The sequence below is a fragment of the Pinus tabuliformis genome, chromosome 3_2 (genome assembly GCF_031772625.1).
Source record: "Pinus tabuliformis cultivar Carrire ecotype Pingquan chromosome 3_2, CPIR1, whole genome shotgun sequence".
NCBI classification, from domain to species: Eukaryota; Viridiplantae; Streptophyta; class Pinopsida; order Pinales; family Pinaceae; genus Pinus; species Pinus tabuliformis.
Window position 1 is genome coordinate 877,672,971 of NC_142302.1, and position 27,642 is coordinate 877,700,612.

The 27,642-nt window shown below is 38.7% G+C and overlaps 2 non-coding genes across 2 annotated transcripts; one reads left to right on the top strand and one right to left on the bottom strand.

Annotated features, from left to right (window-relative positions):
* Nucleotides 1-8,316: 8,316 nt before the first annotated feature.
* TRNAT-UGU (transfer RNA threonine (anticodon UGU)) lies at nucleotides 8,317-8,389 on the bottom strand. The gene has a single exon. It is a non-coding gene; the product is annotated as a tRNA-Thr (tRNA).
* Nucleotides 8,390-27,236: 18,847 nt separating this feature from the next.
* On the top strand, nucleotides 27,237-27,308 carry TRNAT-GGU (transfer RNA threonine (anticodon GGU)). Its single transcript has one exon. It is a non-coding gene; the product is annotated as a tRNA-Thr (tRNA).
* Nucleotides 27,309-27,642: the final 334 nt, after the last annotated feature.

A 27,642-nucleotide genomic window follows, 5' to 3' on the forward strand; every position in this document is an offset into this window, starting at 1 on the left:
TTGGGTCCTGGGCCAAGCCTTGGCTGAACTTTGGAAATCTTGATGCCATATACTTTTCAAATCCTCCTAGCCTTTATCCTATTGCAATAATTCTTGCCAGGAAGAACGCCCATGTTGTGACGATTCCACCCAGAAGGTAATGAGCTACTCCTACAGCACGTCCCTGTACAATGCTCAAGGCTCTGGGCTGGATAGCAGGAGCAACCTTCAATTTGTTATGGGCCCAAACAATAGATTCAATGAGTTCTTGCCAATACCCACGGCCGCTGAATAAGAACATTAAACTGAAGGCCCAAACAAAATGAGCACCTAAAAATAAAAGACCATATGCAGATAATGAAGAACCATAAGATTGGATCACTTGAGAGGCTTGTGCCCATAGAAAGTCACGGAGCCACCCGTTAATCGTAATGGAACTTTGTGCAAAGTTTCCTCCCGTAATATGAGTTACCACTCCCTGATCACTTAATTACCCCAAACATCGAACTGCATTTTCCAGCTGAAATGGAATATTACTACCGAAATTGCATTGTACATCCAGAATAAACCAAGGAAGACATGATCCCAGGCAGATACTTGACATGTTCCTCCTCTACCAGGTCCATCACAAGGAAATCGAAAACCCAGATTCGCTTTATCAGGTATTAAACGGGAGCTACAGGCAAATAGAACACCTTTAAGTAGGATTAAAACAGTCACATGGATAGTAAATGCATGAATGTGATGTACCAAAAAATCCGCGGTTCCTAATGGAATTGGTAACAAAGCCACTTTGGAACCTACTGTCACCAAATCACCACCTCCCCAGGTTAAGCTGGTACTCGCTGTTGCACCAGGAGCTGTTGAACCAGGTGTTAAAGCATGAGTGTTTTGTATCCATTGCGCAAAGATAGGTTGTAATTGTATAGCAGTATCTGAGAACATATCTTGAGGACGTCCTAGAGCGCTCATAGTATCATTATGAATATACAGACCAAAACTATGGAAACCTAAGAATATACATACCCAGTTGAGGTGTGATACAATTGCATCACGATGTCTAAGAACGCGATCTAATAAATTGTTGTATTGAGTAGTTGGGTCATAGTCTCTTACCATAAAAATCGTTGCATGTGCAGCAGCGCCAACTATGATAAACCCACCAATCCACATATGATGTGTGAACAGAGAGAGTTGGGTACCATAATCAATAGCTAGGTATGGGTAGGGAGGCATCGAATACATGTGGTGAGCTACAACAATAGTTAAAGATCCTAACATAGCTAGGTTAACAGCTAGTTGAGCATGCCACGAGGTAGTTAAGATCTCGTAAAGACCTTTATGGCCCTCCCGTGTAAATGGACCTTTATGAGCTTCTAAAAGGTCCTTGAGATTATGGCCAATGCGCCAATTGGTCTTATACATATGACTGGCTATCAGGAAAAGAACTGCAATAGCCAAATGATGATGCGTAGTATCGGTCAACCACAGACCCCCCGCTACTGGATTTAATCCTCCACAAAAAGTCAAAAAGTCTGAATATTCCAACCAATTCAGGGTTAAAAATGGGGTCAATCCATTAGCAAAACTGGGATAAAGTTGAGCCAAAAGATCGCGATTGAAAATAAATTCATGAGGAAGTGGTATCTCTTTAGGATCCACTCCAGTGTCTAGAAGTTGGTTAATGGGTAGAGAGACGTGTATTTGGTGTCCTGCCCAAGATAGAGATCCAAGTCCTAGTAACCCTGCTAAATGATGGTTCAACATGGATTCTACTTCCTGGAACCAAGCCAATTTTGGGGCAGCTTTGTGATAATGGAACCAACCAGCAAAAAGCATTAACGCTGCAAAGATCAATGCACCAATTGCAGTGCAGTAAAGTTGTAATTCACCAGTTATTCCAGATGCTCGCCAAATCTGGAAGAACCCAGAGGTTATTTGTATCCCTCGAAAACCTCCACCTACATCCCCATTCAATATTTCTTGGCCTACTATTGGCCAAACTATTTGGGCACTGGGTTTGATGTGAGTGGGATCAGCCAGCCATGCTTCATAATTGGAGAAACGAGCGCCGTGATAGTACATCCCACTTAGCCAAATAAAGATGATGGCTAGTTGACCAAAATGAGCGCTAAATATTTTGCGAGAAATATCTTCCAAATTATTAGTATGGCTATCAAAATCGTGAGCATCAGCATGTAAGTTCCAGATCCAAGTGGTAGTATCAGGACCTTTAGCTAGCGTCCTTGAGAAATGACCAGGTTTGGCCCATTTTTCAAAAGATGTTTTTACAGTATCTCTATCCACTACGACCTTTACTTTCTTTACTTCTGGTTCCGGTGAACGAATGGTCATTGAATTCTCCCCTTTTCGGACAGGACTTAAATAATAAGAAACCTGCCAATAGCAATTAGTGAACTTACGAGAGATATATCTCAACTCGTTTCTCCCTTTATTTTCTAGTTTATGACTGGAGCGACTATGATACGGGAGTCAATCTGAGGCAGGTGTTCAATTCTATTATGACATATCTTTTGAGGTGCTCAATGGACCGCGGGCTTTTTTGCATGAAAAAGCCTTTTTTTTGTAATTTTAAAAAAGCAACGGTGATTATTACACCGTTTCTAGATGGATAAATAAATATATATGTATATATGGATATATATATATATATATATATATATATATATATATATATATATATATATATATATTTATTTATCCATCTATTGATACTCCTCCGTATGTCCCATATAAAAGGCCATCCATTATAAATCGTTATTCATGGATCATTAATGAAAAAAATATCCAGCCAGATGGATTTTACCCCTATTAAGAAGATCCGTCAACAATCCAGAATCAGAAAAGGTATTCTTTTTATATTGTAAATATATTCCTATAAGATGTCGACGAAATAGAATCTAATTTTTGGGAATATTCTGGAAAAATCCCATTGATTTCGAGTCAGATATTCAATAATGAAAACGATTTCCCAATAATAGAAACTCTCATTCTCCAAAGCGTCCTGTAATCTTTAACCAATTTTGTGCTTCGATGTAATTGCCCGGAGCAAGTGCTATAGCTTGTTCCCAATACTCAGCAGCTTGATCGAACCAAGCCTCCGCAGTTTCAGGATCTCCCTGTCGAATGGCCTGTTCTCCTCGGTCGGGATAGGTAAACTTGGAAAAGTTTTCTTCCCTCAGAACCGTACTTGAGAGTTTCCTACCTCATACGGCTCAATCCACTATTCTTTAGTCCTCTACCAAAATTTCCAAAGAATTGGAGATGATTCATTGGGAGTTCATATTAACCAAAGGACCAAAAAAAGTCAATGACATGAGTTTCTGATTTAACTTCCAATCAATTCAATGATCAGGTTCTATCTTTTCTCCTACCCTCAAAAAGATGAAGTATATCTCTTTCTATACTTCAGATTGATTGTCCAAATCAAAGTCTTTTTGCAAGGTAAGTATCTCAGTTTCGTATAGAATTTTTGGAGAGTACTCTCTGGTCAGAGTACTTCACATCTTTAGGATCTGATGTTACACCGCTGCTCAATAGCTTAGTAGATCAACTCTATTACATAAGTTGATTCCTGATTCTTGTCAATGAGCAGATTTGATCGTATCAGCCCGAACCTTCTTTCAATAATTGATCTTTATGGTGCTTCCATCATCAATTGAATTTATTATCCATGGAATATTTAGGCTCTATCTATTCATATTCGGGCTCCTATGAGAGTTTTTTTCGCTACAGCTGATAAAATACCGTTACTTGGGACGGTGCATATGTAGAAAGCCTTTTCTTTTGTCCTTACTCAGTTATTAACTAAGTTATTCTATGGTACAGATAGTCGCACGTAATGACAGATCAAGGCCGTATTATTAAGAGCTTGTGGTAAGGATGGGTTCCGTTCTAATGCTTGGAAATAATATTCCAAAGCCTTCGTATGTTCCCCATTACTTGTATGCACAAGACCTATATTATATAGTATATAACTTCGATCATAAGGATCAGTTTCCAGTCGCATAGCTTCATAATAATTTTGTAAAGCTTCCGCATATTCCCCTTCCGATTGAGCTGACATTCGTTACGGTCGTTCATTCCATTGAAATGATCTCCGCTTCAAAACCGTACATGAGATTCCCACCTCATATGGCTCCTCCTTTCTTTACAGTAGGTAATATGGGGAGTAATCCGTGGAATTGAAAAAAAAAAAGATTCTGACCCAATATTATGAATTAACAAGGGTTAGTGTATTTCCAATGAATCTCTAACCATCCTTCTTGCAAAGATTCATTTCCAAATACCAAGGATCTTACTACTAGGAATGGAACCTCTAACAATTTCTTTGTTCTTAACGCCCTGTATTCTCTGGGGATTAATCACTTCAACAATCTCCGATGGTTCCATTATAAGGGTATCTGAAGTACAAACGAGATGGATGTTTGTTGTCCCAACCATTCTCACTACCCTTCAGAAAAGGGTAATGCATATGGGCTATAACGAAGCTTTTGTGTTGTCGATTTCCATACGTAGTGCTTTCTCCCCTCATGCGCGCCTATCAAATAGGTTCAACTATACAAGCAAGGCCTATTGCATAGGTGTAACCTTTCACTCGGTACTAAAATCCTCAGGAGATGAAAGCATCTAAAGGTGCATTGACCCGGGATACACGACAGAAGGAATTGTTCTATCTCCAGAACTCACCTTCACTGAGCGTAAGTTTTATTTTACCCAATTTTTATTCTTGAATACCTTACCTTTTCTTTCCCCAAAAAAGAAGAATGGAAAAAATATCAAATCACACCATCTCTGTAATAGATAAATGCTTCTTTCTCCCCCGGAGCCATCGGGATTATTCGCAATAATATATCTGCTACAATTGTGAAGGTCTTATCAATAAAATTGTCATTTCTCTGAGATCTAGGCATAGTCAATTACAGATTTGATAATTTCCTTCATTCCCTTACGCAAATGATTCCATGAACGAAATTTTTTTTTTGGTGCACAATACCATAAAATGGATTTCCTTACAATCGTAAATATGTTCTCATTCTATCTATTCCAATCTATTCCAATCTATTCTTTAAAATTAGAATAGATAGGGAATAAATTGAATAATTGTTCATTAGTAACATGAATAATAATGCCCCGGATGCGGGTGTTCACACGGCAGAGGAAAGGAGGCCACATGGCCAACATGTGCCACCTTGTGAGAATATCAGGAAGGACATTCAGAACGCCGCCGAGGTATTAAATACCGAGGCATCTGCTCCGCGTTATCAATGAATCCTAAGGTGAACTGGTGCGGTTTCAGAGCGCATTTATGGCGCTCAAGGCTCAAGAGAATGTCGAGCTGGTTATATCTGAGATGGGCAGGGGGTCGAACCATTCTCAGAGTGAGAGGCTCGCTGCGCAGGCTGGTTTGGGCAATTTCCTTCTTCTGGCCAACGCTGTGGATGCTACAGGCGTTGTGGCTGCCAAGGAATTCTTCGCGCCTGTCCTCCGAGGTGCGGGTTGTATGGTGTTATTGCCAAGAGACGAGGAAGGATTACTGTGCTGCGTTGGGAGGAGACTCGAGCAGGAGCTTCCAGCAACAGAATCTCTGTTTTCACCGTCAGCTCTTCAATCAAAATGGTCAAGCCAAGGGAGAGGATGCCATGTAGACGAGGCTCGGGTCGAGGGAGCTCCTCACGCCATCCAGCAGCGGACACCCACCACCATTGCTGCTGCTGCTACTGTCATAGAAGAGCCGGGGCTTCCCACATGCAGGCCTCCCAATTCATGGATGCGGGCAGCCCCAATTCAGAACCACCCTCCCTTCCAGCATTTGGCACCGCTGTTTTTACTCTGGGAAGCATTAGTGCTCACCTCTCCGTCCTCTTCGTTAAGGAAACCAGGGACAATGAAGATGGGGAGGGCAGCGGGGCACCGCCACTCACAGAGCATCAGGCAATTGATGAGGAGGGACCGGGAGGAGCTCCGGAGCAGGCTCCCGCCCAATCTCAGAAGCTGGAAGCGTCGTCCTCTAGGAAAGCCACAGAGGAAGAAGGGAAAGGCACCTCTGAGGAGTATGGATGGGTTCCAATCGTGGAGGAAAAGCCTGAGGAGTAGCACTCAGCAGCAAGCTGCGTCAACCTTCTTTTTGTTCAGGTTCTGTTTAAGTCCTCTGTCTCGTATGTTATCTGTGTCTGAGTATGGGAGTAGTCACATGTTTATGTCTGAGTTTTTTAGGTTCGGATCCAGGATTCTGCACGCTTTGTTTCAGTTAGTTGGTCGCCCCTGCGAGGGTAATTTTTTGCTTCATAGCCCCTGCGTGGGTGTTCAAGGTCTGGAATGAAAACTATCATGTGTTTCGATGTACTGGCTGCAAATCGGAAGGAAAGATCGCCCCTGGAAGGAAGCCCACAGTGCCACAGTCGGCCTGGGGCAACATGTTTCTCTGTCTGTAATGTTTCTTTGTATATAATATAATTTAGTAGCATAGTTTTACTGAGAAAAAAAAAACATGAATAATAATGGAAAAAGGCTCGTATTGAAAGAATAATAGATTGGGTAAACTCGGGAAGTCCAGTTCGATTATGATTCGAACAAAGAAAGAGTTAAACGATCGAGCATTGCATAATGAGGATGAAATGCCTACCCAGCAATTGTGTGCTTTATCCATATAGATAAAAGAATATCGGGAAAATATAGTCATCATGACACAGGATCATTGCCAAAGAATTAGTTCTTATACAATTGATAAGATGATCACTACAGATCTATATATTATCATAATATGGAATGGATCAGTTAATCTGTCTTAAATTCTTGATTAGGCGATCCGAATACGTCGGATTAACCGGGATGATTGAGGATTTCCTAAAATAAGAGGAAGTTGTAAAAAATGTCCTTTCGTCTTTCCGGGGGGGATTGAATCATTACCTTATTTATTATCTATTTATTTCTGAAAGATTGAACTGTTCGTACCCGAACAAAACGAATTCGTTTCGTAAGGAAGTTGCTATTGACTCATTTTATTAATTAGAACCAAGAGATCTCATAGGAAAGATGACCGAGCGGTTCAAGGCATAGCATTGGAACTTCTATGTAGGCTTCTGCTTACCGAGGGTTCGAATCCCTCTCTTTCCGTATCTTCGCCCTACTATCTATTTTCTTCTCATCCATTGTTTTTCCAATCTATTGAATCCCAATAGGACTATTTCCTAATTCCAAGATCAATCTACCTCTATTTGTAATAGAGAAAATAGAACGAACATCGGTTCGTGGTATGGGAAAAGTAAAGACTATTTTAAGAAGCAATAAAAAAAAAGGTATCGCGAATAACAAGTAACGTACCTAAGGATTATAAAATGTCTCCTTCGGGAAGGGAAAAGAAGGGAGAAGAACATAATTTCCAGATGCCCAGCAACCAACCCACCCCTCTCTTTCATTTCATTCTCGATTCAAGCTTGACGGGAATAATACTCTACGACCAGCAATTCATTAATCTTCAAATTGATCCATTTACTATCTATTATTTGATTGATGAATCCTTTATATTGTAAGGAATGAAAAGTCAAATGATTTGGCAATTTATCCCTCTGGAACAGATCTATATTCTTCTTAATGATAGCTCTCAATCTTTGTTGATCTCTTATAGTAATCACATCTTGAGGTTTGCAAGGGTAACTTGGTATATCTACCATATGGTCATTGACCCAGATATGTCCATGATTCACTAATTGTCTAGCTCCGGGAATGGTGGGAGCCATACCCAATCGAAAAAGAATATTATCCAAACGCATTTCAAGTAATTGCAATAGGACCTGACCCGTTGAGCCTTTGGCTCTTCTAGCAATACGAACATATTTCAGCAATTGTCGCTCCATTAGTCCGTAATGAAAACGCAATTTCTGTTTTTCTTCTAGCCGGATACGATATTGAGATATTTTCTGGAAGAAGACCGGTTCATAGAATCCTTTCTGTTTTTGGGTCTTTTACTAGTGAGACCTGGTAAAGTTTTCAGACGACGTATTATTTTTAAACGAGGTCCCCGATAACGGGACATAGAAACTCCTTATTCAATTAACAAATAGTGATAGAAAGAAGAAAGAATAGTATAACCCGTATGAGTACTACTGGAATTCTTTTATATGGAAAACGAAGATCTTTCTCCAATTTGTTATTGATCCTAATAGCTCCAATCATTTCATTCATCCCATTCCTAGTTGGGAGTAAATGATCATGGCATGACGGACCCGACGAACGATCGTAAGAGTATTCTCCATTCCATCTTGATCCTAACAAAACTTTGTGGATTATGGAAATGAGAGGAACGGAACGGAAAAGAGCCAGCTATCGGGATCGAACCGATGACCATCGCATTACAAGTGCGATGCTCTAACCTCTGAGCTAAGCAGGCTCGATGGAATATCACTCCCCATTTCATTAGGGTGAGATCCATAGATTCCTTTGGAATCCTAACGATTATAGCGTGAATCAGATTCAATGACGCAATCCAAATTACGATTACAACGGAACATTGTTTGAATGTAGATTCTTTCAAGGGAAAGAAAGGGGAAGTAAGGGTCAATTGATATCGATCGTTTTACTCACTCTTCCAAATCGACTAGGGGAGGATAATAAAATTGCATTTCAAATGGATAAATAATATAATTATTCCCGATCATATTCGATTGGGGTAGAGATAGAGAAGGGGAGAGAAGGGGAGTAGGGGAGGATATTTCTCCCACCCAATATTGAGCAAATATCCAATGAATAATGCTGATGGATATTACATAATAGGATTAGATCAAGGTATGATCTTGTTCTTCGAGAAGGGGATATGGCAGAATTGGTAGATGCTACGGACTTGATCAAATTGAGCCTTGGTATGGAAACCTACCAAGTGATAGCTTCCAAATCCAGGGAACCCTGGGATATTTTGAATGGGTAATCCTGAGCCAAATCCGGTTCATGAAGACAATGTTTCTTCTCCTAAGATAGGAAGGGGATAGGTGCAGAGACTCAATGGAAGCTATTCTAACGAATGAATCTCATTTGGTCCAATACTGTAGTTATAGAACGATCTATTTACACCTCAAAAATGGAGAGAGATGTTATATAACATCAGACAAAACTGGCGATCAGAACTTGAATCGTTCCAAGCATTTTATTCATAAGATAGATGCCAGATTCGAGTTGAAGTACTGATTTGACATTAAGTAATCCAATTATGAACTTATCTACTCTAGATGGAGAATTGAATTATTTTTTGGAATAAATGGTTGGACGAGGATGAAGATAGAGTCCAATTCTACATGTCAATGTAAACAACAATGCAAATTGTAGTAGGAGGAAAATCCGTTGGCTTTATAGACTGTGAGCGTTCAAGTCCCTCTATCCCCACCCAGGTTTGTTCTCGAACGGACTGATCTATCTTCTCCAATTCCATTGGTTCGAATCCATTCTAATTTCTCGATTCTTTTACCTCGCTATTTTTTTTTTTCATGAAGAGAAGAAATTAGAACATGAATCTTTTCATCCATCTTATGACCAGTTGATTTGATCTGTTAATAATCTGATCATATGATCAATTGATTTTGTGATATATGATCTACATAGATTATATCATTTTGAAATTATTCAATTGCAGTCCATTTTTATCATATTAGTGACTTCCAGATCGAAAATAATAAAGATCATTCTAAAAACTAGTAAAAATACCTTTTTACTTCTTTTTAGTTGACACAAGTTAAAACCCTGTACCAGGATGATCCACAAGGAAGAGCCGGATAGCTCAGTTGGTAGAGCAGAGGACTGAAAATCCTCGTGCCACCAGTTCAAATCTGGTTCCTGGCAAGATGTCAATATCCATGTCTCCATATCCATCTATCTAAATCTATTCTATCTAGATGTATATCTACATACGGAGACACCCCGATCAAAATAGATAGATGGATCAATCTGTTCTCTCCCTCTTCTTTGCTCATATTGTCCCTCTCTGTCCGTTCCAATTGAATCACGATACTCTGTACATATAAAAAAGTAGGATCGAGAACTCAGAAGTCAAGATTTGACGGTGGGACTGATAATTCGGCACTAGTCGGAATCTATTCATCCTATTCCATCCGAATCGAAATGGGATAGATTATCCCAATGATAGATCTATAATTGCAGAGTTGAAGTAGATCCAAACGTTGCAGAGGGTATCTCGAAAGTAGATTCGAATTGAGTAAGATTGATGTAATAACTTTTGACCATAGTTTCTAGTATGAATATTGGATCCAATATGATGATCCCTATGATTTATAGTGAAATATTTTATTCTTTCCTTGTTGGAGTTCGGCCTCATATATCCATCGAACTATCTTTTCTTTCACGAAGTTTCGTTATAGCATCTATAATAGCCTCTGGTTCAGGTGGCAATCTGGCGAATAGACATCCACAGGAATTAACTTATCTACTTTGCGAACGGTACTATAATAATCTGTACCAAACATTTCTCTGTGATAGTACATGCTCCAGGGCAACTACATATTTTGGTTCCGCATTTGAAATATCACTACAGAAGGAGCCTTTTTCATGGTCACAGTCCCCGCTGTTATAATGAGGTAAGCTCGTCTAGGTCCAGATCTTGGTACCGGACCGTAACGATCGGAGTCGAATCGCGAATCTATTAATGAAGCGAATTTGATGAAACCACAATTAATACTGTAAAGGAGCGTTCATAAACTGGAGAGTCTGGCCCAATTCGTTCGACAGATCGTTTGGGGTAGTTTAAATATCTGGATTCAAAATTGTTTGATCGAGTAAAGGTAACTTCATAGGATTCATCATTGGCTTTATGTCATTTTGTACTTCCCTCCCCCACTCGGAAATTAAGGACCATTCCAATGTTCCTCTTCGCCACGCATGGACTGAACCAACGATGAAAATAAGCACGAGAATTGAAGCTCCTATAAATGCAGATATACCCTGTATACTAGAACTCATAGCCCATAGAGAAAGGGAGACTGTTCCAACATCAAGAACAACAAGAACTGGAGCGAACATATAATGATCTTAGATCGGATCCAAGTATCTTCCCATTGGTTCGATACTTGATTCGTAACTAGTAGTCCGGTTCTTGACCAATGGGAGCCAAAGCTCTGGAAATAAAGGATGCAAGAATAGGTAGGAATGAGACTATATATTAATGAAAATATCCAGCCAGAAAGTATTATATTAGGGAAATAGGAACATGAATATACTCCTTTGAAATAGATCAAATTCTTATATTTTTACGTCAACTTCTTAATTATTATCCCACCCACCATGAGTGGAAGACCAAAGGACCGAACAATAAATACAATCAATTCTAATTGATTCACATATTTTGTTTCGTCCATGGCTTATTATCAAATTAATTCAATGAAATGTTATTTGAATGTCTATTGAGAATATTTGACATGAATCAAGTATGAGAGAAAGAATGTAAATGGGTCCCAATCCCGAACTACCCAATTTTAGATCTGAGTCTATACTCATATTATAGAATGAAAATGTTGATGATCTTTATCCAGCATCCATGGCTGAATGGTTAAAGTGCCCAACTCATAATTGGCGAACTCGCGGGTTCAATTCCTGCTGCATGCAGGGGAACTACACATATCCATTATTGATGGAATGGGAAGAAGTATGAAGAATAACACCAAACAATTGAAGCATACCAAGCCTTTCAATAAAATGAATGAAAGGCTTGGTATGCTTCAATTAAGCAATACACGATAACAATCCATCAGAGTATTATACACCTATTGAAATAGATTCAACAGCGGCTAGATCCAGAGGAAAGTTGTGAGCATTACGTTCGTGCATAACTTCCATACCTAAACTATGATATATCTGTATAAATTAAATTGGTATATGATCCGATATAATAATAGCTACAGGCTTTACGGGAAAAAAAAGGAGAAAAGGAGGGAAAAAATTTATGGATGAAGTGAAATATCCAGTACTTATGGAGAAAAGTATTCGTCTATTGGAAAGGAACCAATATACTTTTAACATCGAACAAAACAAAGATTAAAAATTGGATTGAAAATTTCTTCGATGTTAAAGTAATAGCTATGAACAACTATCGCCTCCCTGAAAAAGGAGGAAAGAGAGTGTCAATGATAGGACATCCAATACGTTGTAAACGTGTGATTATTACACTTAGAACCGGTGATTCTATTCCACTCTTTTCAGAACAATAAGATTTCAAATTTGAAACTAAATGGCCATCCGTTCATATAGAATTTTAACTCCGGATACACGCAATAGATCTGTATCAGGTTTCGATGGAAGAGTGCAGTTGGACCCGCAGAAGAAATTGACCTCTGGACAACATCATTGTGGCAAAGGTTGTAATGGAAGAGGAATTATTACCGCAAGACACAGGGGAGGGGGTCACAAGCGTCTGTATCGTCAAATTGATTTTCGACGGAATAAGGAACACATATCAGGAGAAATTGTAACCATAGAATACGACCCTAATAGAAGTGCATACATTTGCAAGGTGCATTACAAGAATGGCGATAAGATGTATATTCTACATCCCAGAGGGGTCATGATTGGAGATACTATTCTTTCTGGTCCAAAAGCTCCTATATCAATAGGAAATGCCCTACCTCTGAGTGCGGTTTGAATTATTAATTTACGTGATCGGAAGCAACCGATTGGGTTTACAGCGAAACCTATAAATCTATCACTGATCCAACTAGGACACTTTTACGGGACGAACCCCAAAGGGAAACTGAGGATAAATGACAGCAGGTGATTGGATTCAAAAATTGTTCATATCGGATCATTGGTTCCGAAGATATAATAATATGGAGAGGACCTGATTGTTTGTCCGAAGCATGAACAAAATGGGATAGAGGCACCCTCTAAAAAGACAAGTTACTCACATTTGATCTGATGGTCAGAGGCGGATTCGGAGCTGGACAGTGGTAGTAATTCCCAAAATAAAAAGATGGGGAGAGGAAAAAAGTAAAAAGAGAGAGAAGAGAAAAAGATGTTTAATATGCCTCCTACGTTATCCATAACATACGAAAGTATTAGCGTAATTTGATAAAGTCATTCATTCTGAATGCTACATAAAGAATATAAGCCAGATGATGGAATAGAGAGACCTAGGATGTAGAGAATCGGGACATAGAGAATACAATAGATGCTCCTTCTCATCTCGATTATAATTATTCAATATATGTGAATATAATATACATCCAGAAAGCTGTATGCCCTGAGAGAGGCTTGTACAGTTTGGGAAGGGATTTTTATTCATCGGAATAAGAGTCTACTTCAACCAATATGCCCTTAGGCACGGCTATACACAACATAGAAATAACACTTGGAAAGGGTGGACAATTGGCTAGAGCGGCAGGTGCTGTAGCAGAACTGATCGCAAAAGAAGATCGATCGGCCACATTAAGATTACCATCTGGAGAAGTTCGTTTAATATCTGAGAACTGCTCAGCCACAATTGGACAAGTGGGTAATATCACTGCAAACAATAGAAGTTTCGGTAAAGAGGAGCTAAACGTTGGTTGGGTAAGCGTTCTGAGGTAAGAGGAGTAGCTATGAACCCTGTAGACCATCCTCATGGAGGTGGGGAAGGAAGAACCCCAATTGCAGGAAAAAACCTGTGACCCCCTGGGGTTATAGTGCACTTGGAAAGAAAAGTCGAGAAGAGAAATAGATACAGTGATGCTTCAATCCTTCGTCGACGTGAGTAAGAATGGTTGGATATCCATAAAAAAAAAAAAAGAAAGAAAGGTAATTGATCATGGCACGTTCACTGAAAAAAAATCCTTTTGTGGCTAATCATTCATTGAGGAAAATTAAAAATCTAAACATAAAAGAAGAAAAGAAGATAATAGTTACTTGGTCCCGGGCATCCGTCATTGTACCCGCAATGATCAGTCATACAATTGTTGTTCATAATGGGAGGGAACATTTACCTATTTATGTAACAGATCGTATGGTAGACAACAAATTGGGGGAATTTGCACCTACCCTACTTTTTCAGGGACATGCAAGAAACGATAAGAAATCTCGTCGTTAATTGAGAAAGACATGTCATTCATTAGGGAGGATGGAGTCAATGGGAAATAATAGTCCAGGTCCAGAGATACGAGCTTTGGTGAGAAATATACGTATGTCTGCTCATAAAGCACGTAGAGTAATTAATCAAATTCGTGGTCGTTCATATGGACAAGCACTTATGATATTGGAACTGATGCCTTATGGGGCCTGTTATCCCATATCACAATTAATTCATTCTGCGGCGGCGAATGCAAATCACAATATGGGTTTGAACAAAGCCAATTTACTCGTTGGTAGAGTCGAAGTGAATGAGGGTGTTGTTTTTAAAAGGATTCAACCTAGAGCTCAGGGACGCGGTTATCCAATACAAAAACCCACTTGTCATATAACTATTGTATCGGAGGAAATCTCCAGATCGAATGATCCGATTATGTCAATAGAATCCCGAAAAAAAATATGTATGGCGCTGAAAATAAATCCACTTGGTTTTAGACTTGGTGTAACTCAAAATGAGCGTTCCCATTGGTGGCACAACAAAGGAATTATTCCAAAATCTCCGAGAAGATCAAAAAATACGTACTTGCATTGAAAACTATGTACGAACGCATATAAAGAGCTCCTCGAATTATGGAGGAATTGCACGTGTAGAGATTCGCAGAAAGATCGATTTGATTAAGGTCAAAATCTATATTGGATTTCCCAACTTGTTGTTAATAGAAGGTAGGGGTCAAGGAATTGAAAAATTAAGAAACGATGTACTAAATATGCTCGATTCTGTGGACCGAAAACTTCACATTGCTATAGAAAAAGTTGTGAAACCCTATAGAAAACCTAATATTCTTGCAGAGTATATTGCCCTACAACTAGAGAAGAGAGTTCCATTCAGAAAAAACAATGAAGAAAGCTATTGAACTAGCTGAACGGGAAGAGGTAGAAGGTATTCAGATCCAAATTGCAGGACGTCTCGATGGAAAGGAAATTGCCCGGGTCGAATGGGACAGGAGAGGTAGGGTTCCCCTACAGACAATTCAGGCTAGGATTGATTATTGTTATTATCCGGTTAAAACCATCTATGGAGTTTTAGGGATAAAAATTTGGATTTTAGAAGAGTAGGAATAATTGGTCTTTTTTTTCCAATCTGCCCGATCATGGATCATCAATTCTATCAGATCGAATAGAAATTAGATTTACCATTTTGGAACCGTGCTATGCTTAGTGTGCGACTCGTTGGAATCGAGCTTTTCATTCTTTTCCGAAGTTATGTTATGGAGAACTCGAAATAAGAACGGATTGGTCTCTATAAATAAACTAGAGACTAACTCATTGCTTCATATTGCCAAGATCCAATAACTATGGGTAGATACTATCACCTCGTAAATACTTTCTTCCAGGAGAGAAAAAATGTTTGATCTCTCGTGAAGCGAGAAAGGTGTTTGGTAATGCGGAAAAAGAAGAAAAAGGAGAAATATTCTCCCAATATTGTATGGTTCATTAACTACCCTCCAAAAAGCAGTGTGATAAAGCATAAGAATCATCCTGATTCATTCAAGCAAGATTGAAGGAATTCAGTTTATGAAGGAGAAAGAGCTTCGGGTCAATGGAAACTAAGGAAATTGATTCCGTAACAGATGAAAAGAAAGCTCCATTGCGGAGGGAAGACCTGGGCATTTAGATAGAAGCTATGGAACGATGGAACCTATGACTGCATAAGATCATATAGGAATCTTAATCATTCATTGGATAGGATGGCGAAATAAACCAAAAACCAATTAATCTCATTGGAGTCTATAGGTAAGTCGACCCCATGGAGAAAATACTGGAAGAGTAAATATTCACCTGTGAAATTCTTTATTAAGACATTGGATGGAAATTTAAGAGTTATTCATCCTGTAAATTAGATTCTATATACAATATGTGTAATGCATAGATATAGACTCATTTATCTACACATTGATTATTCACGAGGAGCCGGATGAGAAGAAACTTTCATGTCCGGTTCTGGATTAGAGATGGGATCAAAATACTATTAACCATCGACTATAACCCAAAAAGAACAAAATTTCGTAAACAACATAGGGGAAGAATGAATGGAGTATCTTACCGTGGCAATCGCATTTGTTTCGGTAGATTCGCTCTTCAAGCACTTGAACCCGCTTGGATCACATCTGGGCAGATAGAAGCCGGACGAAGAACGATTAATCGTTATGCCCGTCGTGGCGGAAAAATATGGGTACGTATATTTCCCGACAAACCTATTACAATGAGACCTGCAGAAACACGTATGGGTTCCGGGAAAGGATCTCCCGAATATTGGGTATCTGTCATCAGACCAGGTCGAATACTTTATGAAATGGGCGGAGTATCCGAAACCGTCGCTAGAGCAGCTGCTAGAATAGCTGCATACAAAATGCCTATACGTACTCAATTTGTTACTACTTAACCCAACCCATCCATACAGAATCAAAGAGTTATTTCTGGTGGAAGAAGATTACTAGTTCGTAAGAACTCTTCCTTTTTTTTTCATGTTATCTGCCGAGGTAAAAAATATTTTGGAGGAAAAATGATTCAGTCTCAAACTTATTTGAATATAGCGGATAACAGTGGAGCCCGAAAAATAATGTGTATTCGAGTTCTAGGAGCAAGTAATCATAAATGCGCTCATATAGGTGATGTTATCATTGCTATAATTAAAGAAGCAGTACCTAACATGCCCCTGGAAAAATCGGAAGTAGTTAGAGCCGTAGTTATACGCACCTGTAAATAATTTGAACGTGACAATGGAATGATGATATGATCTGATGACAATGCAGCCGTTGTCATTGATCAGGAAGGAAATCCAAAAGGAACTCGAGTTTTTGGTCCGGTTGCTCAGGAATTGAGACAATTGAATTTCACGAAAATAGTTTCATTGGCTCCCGAAGTATTATAAGTACTGATAGATCTTGTAAGAATCTTTGACTTAAGGTTCATCAAATGGTACATGGATCAATTAAATTCATTGCACCTCAGGCATATTCCTCAAAGAAGATCGAACATGCCTTTTATATCGAGACCAGGAATTCCTAAGAATTCGTTCGTCATGGGTAACGATACTATTACCAATCTAATTACTTCTATAAGAAACGCTGACATGGTAGAAAAAGGAACGGTTCGAGTAACAGCTACTAATATTACCAAGAACATTGGAAGGATCCTTTTACGAGAAGGTTTTATAGAAGATGTTAGGGAACATCAGGAAGGCCAAAAATATTTTTTGATATCGACTTCAAAATATCGGAGAAGGAAGAAAAGGACATATATGACCACGTCAAAGCATACCAGCAAACTTAGGTTGAGAATTTATTCTAATTATCGAGAAATTCCAGAAGTTCTAGGTGGAATGGGGATCGTAATTCTTTCTACTTCCCAAGGAATTTTGACGGATCGAGAAGCTCGACAGAAAAAAAATGGAGGAGAAATTTTATGCTATGTACGGTAATTAATCCAAATGTTGTCCAAAAATATTTATTCTGTAAGATATCCCCATAGTATGAAAAGTCGTAGCAAGTCGAGACACCATTCATCTTCATCCAAGCACGTTAGTCAAGTTTTTGAATCAAAAGAGGAGGAGATTCGATGAAGAAAAAGAATCTGATCCATGCGGAAGGTTTGGTTACTAAATCACTCCCCAACGGTATGTTTCGAGTTCTGACAGATAATGGATGTCAGATTCTGACTCATATTTCGGGTAGGATTCGACGTAATTCCGTACGAATACTACCAGGAGATAGGGTCAAGGTCGAATTAAGTGCTTATGATTTAACCAAAGGACGTATAATATATAGACTTAGCAACAAATCTTCAAACGATTGAATCACCTTTTGAACATCTGATAGGGATCGAGAATCACAGATGAAACAGACTCTCTGTCTCAGGAAACAAAATGTAATATGAGCAAATTGGAGGGTCACAAATATGAAAATTTGTGCTTCTATTCGTAGAATTTGTGGAAAATGTTGACCAATTCGTAGACAGAAATGAGTTATGATAATTTGTTCTAATCCGAGACATAAGCAAAAACAGGGGTAATCCTCTTCTATATCAATTAACGGATCTAGTGGTAAAATAGATTTCCATATGCATTTTTCGAACTGAACTCATAATGATTAATATGTCAAAAACTATAAAAAGAATTGGTTCACGTAGGAATGAACATCGAGTACTCAAAGGAGTTATTTACGTTCAAGCAAGTTTTAACAATACCATAGTGACTGCTACAGATGTACGGGGACAAGTTCTTTCTTGGTCTTCTGCCAGTGCCTGTGGATTCAAAGGTACAAGGAGAGGTACACATTTGCTACCCAGACTGCAGCAGAAAATGTTATTCGTGCATTAATGGATCGGGGTATGGAACGAGTAGAAGTTATGATAAGTGGCCCTGGTCGAGGGAGAGATACAGCATTATGAACCATTCGTAGAAGTGGCATACTATTAAGTTTTGTACGTGACGTAACCCCTATGCCACATAATGGATGTAGACCTCCCAAAAAGAGACGTGTGTAAGAATTGAATGAATTTCAAGAGAAAGAAATGATTTAATGATCTGATCAAATATTCTTGGTATGATTCGAGATGAAATCTCAGTCTCTATTCAGACACTACGATGGAAATGCATCGAATCCAGAGCATACAGTAAGCGTCTTCATTATGGCCGTTTTGCAATGCGAAGAGCTTTACTTGGAGAAGTAGAAGGAACATGTATCACACGTGTAAAATTAGAGAACATAAAACATGAATATTCCGCGATAATAGGTATTGAAGAATCAATACATGACATTTTGATGAATCTAAAAGAAATTGTATTTAGAAGTGACTCGTACGGAATCCGAGAAGCTTCTATTTATATTGTTGGACCCAGAAATGTAACTTCTCAAGATATCATATTACCACCTTCTGTGAAAATAATTGATACTACACAACATATAGCTAGACTTACTAAATCAATTACTTCTGATATCAGATTACAAATTGAAAAAAATCGCGGATATATTATACATAGTCCAAATAATTATCAGGACGGAATTTTTCCTATAGATGCTGTTTTTATGCCTGTTCGCGATGCGAATTATAGTATTCATTCCTATGGGAGCGGAAATGAAATACGAGAAGTCCTTTTCCTGGAAATATGGACGAATGGGGGGTTAACTCCTAGGGAGGCACTTTACGAAGCTTCTCGAAATTTGATCGACTTATTTATTCCCTTCCTGCATGGAGAGGAACAGAACATCGATGGAATGAAAAATAAAAAAGGGTCTAATATGCTTCCCTTCCCCCTTTCGCACGTATTGACTGATACGGGGGAAACGAAAGAAAAAATAGCATTTCAACTTATTTTCATTGACCAATTAGAGTTACCCCCCAAAACCTATAACTCCCTCAGAAGAGCCAATATACATACATTATTGGACCTCTTAAATTACAGTCGAGAAGATCTAATGAGAATTGAACACTTCGGGAAGGAATCTGTCGAACAGGTATTGGAAGTTCTACAAAAACTTTTTGCAATTGATCCACCCAGGAATTAGTTTCGGGTTCATAAAATGGTTGGTTTCATTTCATCTCTTCATTTCCTTTACCCAAGTTCTTTTGGAGAGTCATGAGAATCTTTGACATATCTCTCTTTCGTGGAATATTCGAAAGAAATATCTGACAAGATGGGTATATCTAGGGAGATATAATTTGTCTTAAAGAAACTACTCCCTAGATATATGAATAAAAAAATTGAAATATTTTTATATTCGACAGTTGGATCAAATTGGATTGGAAAAGACCTAAAGTTAAAGATTCATCAATAGGCAACGTTGCCCCAATACCTAACCAAAGGGCTACTGCAGTACCGATCAAGGATACTGTTGTAGCTACTGGACGACGAAATGGATTTTGAAATTGATTCACATTCTCTAGAAAAGGCACCGTCAATGATCCCGCGGGTACTGAGCCCATTAAAAGGACACCTAATAATTTGTTAGGTACTGTACGAAGTATTTGGAATACAGGGAAAAAATACCATTCGGGCAATATCTCCAAAGGAGTTGCAAATGGATTTGCTGGTTCACCAATCATTGATGGTTCTAGAACCGCTAAACCTATTGTACATGCAATAGTACCTAAAATTACTACTGGAAAAATATATGAAAGATCATTGGGCCAAGCGGGCTCTCCATAATAATTATGTCCCATACCTTTAGCTAATTTAGCCCTTAATACAGGATCATTTAGGTCAAGTTTCTTTGTTATTGGGATAAGTAGATCTTTATGGATCTATCCCCCGAAAGAACCGGACATGCCAATTTTTATCATCCGGCTCGAACAATAACTGGAGGAAGTATATATCACTTATTTTTTCCCGTGATGGAAGACGAATTGGAAAAATAGGAACTAATAATGTCTATGATCATCCATCATTGGTCATTTTATTATTCCAGTTAAATGCTCATGACCCAAGTAAGCTCACAAATTTGATCATGATCGATATGCCTTTTGGACCATCTTAGTCCTTGTAATTTGTGTTTATCACCACGAATAGACCTCAAAAGTTTTTTAGCATACAAGGTATTGACTTGTTATTGATCCGGCCTCTCTCCTTCCTTAGATCCCTTCTTTCACTCCAATAGTTTTCCCATCGAAATGGATGCAAGGGAAATGGATGCATTTTCACACTATGAAAAGGAGAAGTAAAGTCATATAGTCCAATTATTGAATATATGAAAATATTGTCCCATTGTCCGGATCTCACGGAGCCCTTCCTGATTCGGATTCGATCATAGAAAGAATTCTCTTGGAACGAAACAAACTGACCAATGCCTTTCCACCCATGTGCTAAACTTCCTATTTCTGATAAGGAAATTGGGACAGAGACACATTTTATCAGAAATATTTATGTGGTAGATCGGAGAAAGTATCTGCATGGCCTAATCAATAGTTCAAGTCACACACTCCCATAATCCATCTTCTCCGTCTGAGAATCTACTCCAATTATTTGTTTGTATTGGATGAATAATACTCCAAAATCAAAAGGAGAAATCCGAGGACCATATTTTCTATGGATATTTCCATTTTTGAATAATAAGTATTCCTAGCGATGATATATTACTGTCGTTATTCGGAACAATAAGTTATGAATATCTATTTTCAATCTATCTTTCCTCTCTATAAAGGACCTGGAATACCCTGCTTACGGATCATTAGAAAGTGCATTGGCATAAATATAGCAGTAAGAAGGGGTAATATGAAAGTGTGTAAACTATAAAAACGAGTCAAGGTAGATTGACCCACACTAACACTTCCGCGTAATAATTCTACCAGAGGAGATCCTATTACATGAATAGCCTCAGGCACACCAGTCACAATTTTCACTTCCCAATAACCAATTTGATCCCAGGGCAAAGAATAACCAGTTACACCGAAGGATACGGTCAACACAGCCAAAATTACACCTGTGACCCAAGTTAATTCACGGGGTTTTTTGAATCCACCTGTGAGATAAACACGGAATACGTGCAGGATCATCATTAGAACCATCATACTTGCCGACCATCGATGAATTGATCGGATTAACCAACCAAAGTTAACTTCGGTCATTAGGTATTGAACAGAGGCAAAAGCTTCTGTAACGGTCGGACGATAGTAAAAAGTCATAGCAAAACCAGTAGCTACTTGTACTAAAAAACAAGTAAGTGTGATCCCCCCTAGACAATAAAATATATTGACATGAGGAGGAACATATTTACTGGTGATATCATCTACAATCGCCTGAATCTCGAGACGCTCTTCGAACCGATCGTATACTTTATTGAGATAGGTAAACTGAAATTCCCCCTCTGAAAACCGTACATGAGAATTTCCCTTCATACGGCTTGAACAAGAACACGCAAATGCTTTTGGACACGAATAAATAAATTTTGGAAAAGAGATACTTGAGGGTTCGTTGCCTGACCGGCTGGAGAAATGAAGATCATTCGAAACAATCCAGCATTTCTATTAGAAGACTCTATAGTGCCAAAATTTCAAAAAGTGCCAAAATTTCAAGTCGGCTCATCCCTATGATAAATCACTATAGGCCCTTTGAACGATCTTTTACCCTATTCGTGTGATCAGTTCCCTAGAAAAGAACTAATATAGACGATTTATAGGAATTATCTTGTCGAGATCTCAATAGATGAATCAATCCAAACCTCAGATTTCAATTAGACCCCGATGATTTTATCAAATCCCCAAAAGGTTCTCTGGGTAATAACCTTTTCATTTTCGCTCATTCGACGAAATATGCTAACTAAGAGAAATCAGATACTATATCATTCTTTGGTCATAATCAGCATAATTATGAGAGGGGATATTTCCTTCGATTTATTATAGGAAATACCTCTTTCAATTTCTTTATTGGAAGTCTGGTGACGAGGAAATGATAGGTACAAACCATAGTTCAGATCTTCCGGAACATATCTATGATAGACCTCGTGCTCTAGAGATTCAATATTCTAGAAATGAAATATCCAACGAGGTAGGACCATCTTGATGAAGATAACAGATCGGTCTTCTGTACTATAAATATGGATCGATTTCAACAAGTCGCACACCCATATTCCAAAAATCCTTAGAGAAAAGTAATTACACGATCAAACTATTGGAACAAGATAAGCTAAAAACTCAAAGCCACTATTTGGTCTGGGTTTGAATCCCTCAGTTCTTTTTTTTTCTTCAAGAGCTCACCAGGTGAATTTTGGAGTTCCTCAGCCCCAACTAACCGGAATCCCATCCAATAAAACGGAAGAATTATAAATCTCCAAGATAATAGATAGGAATACTGCAAATAGAGCCATTGCAAAACCCATAAGAGGAGTATTTCCCCATCCAGGAGCTACTTTACCATATTCTGAATTAAGTGGTTTTAAGGTTGTTCCTACAAGGGTTTCTTTTGGCGTGGTTTTGGAAGTATCATCAATGGTCTGTGTAGCCATAGAAACTATTGTATTGGTTGAGATCTGTTAACTTTGTTATTATATGGTAAACATACCATGATATTGGGATCACCTAATAATGGTTACTGCAACCTTAGTCACCATCTCCATATCTTGTTTACTTGTAAGCTTTACTGGTTATGCCCTATACATCGCCTTTGGGCAACCCTCTAAACAACTTAGGGATCCTTTTGAGGATCACGAGGACTAATTGAAAGAATGACCTTCCCTATAGGGAAGGTCATTCTTTCTTTGATGGGAGAGAAAGAATGACGATTTGGAGAAGCAAAATTATTTTCCCCCTTTAGTCGGAAGTTTGGGTGGTTCTCGGAAGAAAATAGCGAAAAAGATTATCCCTAGGGTCGATACCAACAGGAATGTATAAACCAATGCTTCCATAGATTTGATTTGATCGTAATTTACAATTATGGAGATAGCTTTCGTACTAATATTTATTAGAGAAGAGATAGGAGCAATATCATACCACTTGTCTTTTAGTAGTTGGATCTCCCAGTTTTTGGAATGCTCCAAATTCTATTTGAGCATCCAGATCCGAGTCGATACCAGCAAAAACATCTCTGAATAAGGTCCTAGCACCATGCCAAATGTGTCCAGAAAAGAAAAGGAGAGCAAATGTAGCATGTCCAAAAGTAAACCAACCCCTTGGACTACTACGAAAAACACCATCAGATTTTAGAGTAGCACGATCTAATTCAAAAATTTCACCTAATTGAGCACGTCTAGCGTATTTTTTAACTATAGCAGGATCACCAAAACTGACCCTGTCAAGTCCACCACCATAGAACTCAACAGTTACACCTACTTGTTCAACACTATACTTTGATTCTGCCCTCCTAAAAGGAACATCGGCTTTCACAATTCCTTCTTTGTCCACCAGAACTACTGGAAATGTTTCGAAAAAGGTAGGCATACGACGTACAAAAAGCTCATTTCCCTCCTTATCTTTGAAGATAGGGTGTCCTAACCAACCAACAGCTATTCCATCTCCATTGTCCATTGCACCTGCTCTAAATAACCCCCCCTTAGCTGGATTATTACCAATGTAATCATAAAAAGCGAGTTTCTCGGGAATTTTGGACCAAGCTTCTAATAGGCTTAAATTTTCGGCCAGACCGGCACGAACCCGTCGATCTATTTCTTGTTGGAAGTATCCCTGATCCCACTGGTAACGAGTGGGACCGAATAATTCGACCGGAGTAGTTGCGGAGCCATACCAAATGGTCCCAGCAACAATGAAAGCTGCAAAAAACACAGCAGCAATACTGCTGGATAGGACCGTTTCAATATTCCCCATGCGTAATCCTATGTATAAACGTTGGGGAGGATGAACACTGAGATGGAATAGACCTGCTAATATACCCAAAATACCCGCTACTATATGATGAGAAGCTATTCCTCCTGGAACAAAAGGATCAAAACCTTCAGCTCCCCATGCTGGATCCACTGGTTGTATTTTTCCAGTTAGTCCATAAGGATCAGACACCCATATCCCAGGACCATACAAACCCGTTACATGAAATGCTCCAAATCTGAAACAAGCTACTCCTGAGAGGAATAAATGAATTCCAAATACTTTTGGCAAATCTAAACAACGTTTTCCCATACGTTCATCACAGAATATGTCCAGATCCCAATATACCCAATGCCAGATAGCTACCAAAAAGCACAGGCCAGAAAACATGATATGTGCCCTGGCCACACCTTCATAACTCCAAATACCGGGATTAATTACAGTTTCTCCGGTGATGTTCCATCCACTCCATGAATCCTTTATTCCCAAACGAGTCATAAAAGGTATAACGAACATACCTTGTCTCCACATTGGATCAAGAACAAGATCGGATGGATCAAAAACTGCTAATTCGTACAGAGTCATTGAACCAGCCCAACCAGCAACTAGAGCTGTATGCATTATATGTATAGAAATTAACCGTCCAGGATCATTCAATACGACGGTATGAACGCGATACCAAGGCAAACCCATGCAAACACCCCTTTAGCGGAAAAAGTAGACACTATGTAACTTTCTCACATTGGATTGGAAGAGATCATGTTATCGAGCTAGACCCGGATCATCTCGAAAGTGAACATCTATTCACTTGGACATTGCTAATGATGGAATAGGTTTGAAACAATTTTGTTCATACATAATAGCAGGGAGAGGCAAAGATATTTTATCGATTGTGTGTACCAATACACAATGTAGGGATTGGTCCCATTTATATTGATAAAAAAAGAGGAAAGAAACGAGATATTCTAATCCTTCCATTCGTTCATGAACGATACCTTTGCAATTTATGGACTAAGTCAGATATAATTTTTGATGAAAAAATATCATTTTTCTACTAAAGAGTGGAGCTATTACTGTTCCATAAACAGTAATACTTTACTGCACTGCGGGAAAAAAATAAAATACTGAGTTCAAATGCTCAGTCAAAATGATAACTTTATCATTTTGTGTTATGCAATGAAAAAAAAGGTCAAAATAGGAAGTCTCTAGGTTAATGGGTCTTTTCCGTTCCGTAGAAAGATTCGGGGTTATTCGTTTTCAGGATCAATAGTGGACGAACGGAGAGAGAGGGATTCGAACCCTCGGTACGGATGATCCGTACTACGGATTAGCAATCTGCTGCTTTGGTCCGCTCAGCCATCTCTCCAAGATGGAAGAGTTCATTTGTAACAAAATGAATGGTGGAGTAAAGGTGTATATCATAGTATGTACAGATTGTATCGGCAATATAATGAATATTGCGATTATTCAGTTGGATAAAGAACAATCCAGTCAATCGTATTGTTCATTTCGTTAAAAATAGTTCTGTATGACTGATTTTTTCTGCTTTTCTTGGCCTGGCCGATGGCCAGGCCAAGAAAAGCAGAAAAAATCAGCAGTCATACAGTGCTTGACCTAATTTGATAGCTAGAATACCTGCTGTAAAAGCAAGAAAAAAAGCTATCAAAAATTTAAGCTCTACCATATCTTCATTCCCTCCCCAATGAGTTTGATTAAATGCGTTACATGGATTAGTCCATTTATTTCTCTCCAATATCAAATTTTATTATCTAGATATTGAAGGGTTCTCTATCTATTTAGGGTTCTCTATCTATTTTATGTATTATTGTAAAGATATCAGTTGCTCAAGGCCATAGGTTCCTGATCGAAACTACACCAATGGGTAGGAGTCCGAAGAAGACAAAATAGAAGAAAAGTGATTGATCCCGACAACATTTTATTCATACATTAAGTCGATGGAGGGTGAAAGAAAACCAAATGGATCTAGAAGTTATTGCGCAGCTCACTGTTCTGACTCTGATGGTTGTATCGAACCCTTTAGTTATAGATAGATAGAGCTTTGGATGGATCAGAGATCCATCCAAATATCCTTTAACTATTTAAGTTGATAATGTAACGAATAAAACCCACCTGTATCACTAAACTATACACGCCACAATCCCATTGACGGATATTCCGTCACTTCTTTCCTTCCACATTTGAATCCAAATTCCGGAATTCCTTAATTCTCTCTCTTCTATTTCCGAGAGAGAAGAAAGGATTCTATCCATTCTAGTTTTAGAAATTCTAGGTTGTTCTTTCTCTTTATCAAGGAATTTTTTTGCTCAACTCCTCTAATCTTCTAATTGAATTCTTTCTAATTCATTTTAGAAAGATCTTCCTCTTCCAGGAAGAAAAAGAGCCATAAACTGGAATGGCTCCATATTCTTAGCTCTCAATCTTTGTTGATCTCTTATAGTAATCACATCTTGAGGTTTGCAAGGGTAACTTGGTATATCTACCATATGGTCATTGACCGGATATGTCCATGATTCACTAATTGTCTAGCTCCGGGAATGGTGGGAGCCATACCCAATCGAAAAAGAATATTATCCAAACGCATTTCAAGTAATTGCAATAGGACCTGACCCGTTGAGCCTTTGGCTCTTCTAGCAATACGAACATATTTCAGCAAATGCTCTCAGGCATAACTTTTCTCCATCCGTTTCGTATCAGCTCAGCCCGGAGTTTCCAGTATAGCGATCCTTACCCTACGAGCTACTATAATATATGTTCTCAACTACTATAATATATGTTCTCAACTTGATATCTATAAAGATAGATGGATCATCCATATCCAATTTGTTGTCCATCTACCATAGTAGACTCACTCATTCATATATGATGAGGGGGCCCTTTTAACTCAGCGGTAGAGTAACGCCATGGTAAGGCGTAAGTCATCGGTTCAAGTCCGATAAAGGGCTCATGTTTCCCACGAAGAAAGAAGGCTCGGGTGTCCATTTCTATTACATAGAGAGAAATATTTTCACCGAAATATGAAAATGAAAACAAATCGGATCCAGTCCGTTTTTTATCTTCTTTTATGAGGCGAACGACGGGAATTGAACCCGCGCGTGGTGGATTCACAATCCACTGCCTTGGTCCACTTGGCTACGTCCGCCCCGGAAAAACCAATTTATCTATCTACAGTCATTTCTTCCAAGAATAAAAAATGAGCTAACGTTTGTTCTTATGTGGGTCGTCGGTGACCTCTGATAGGGGATCAAAGCAAGATCGATGACTAACTCTCAACTCTCG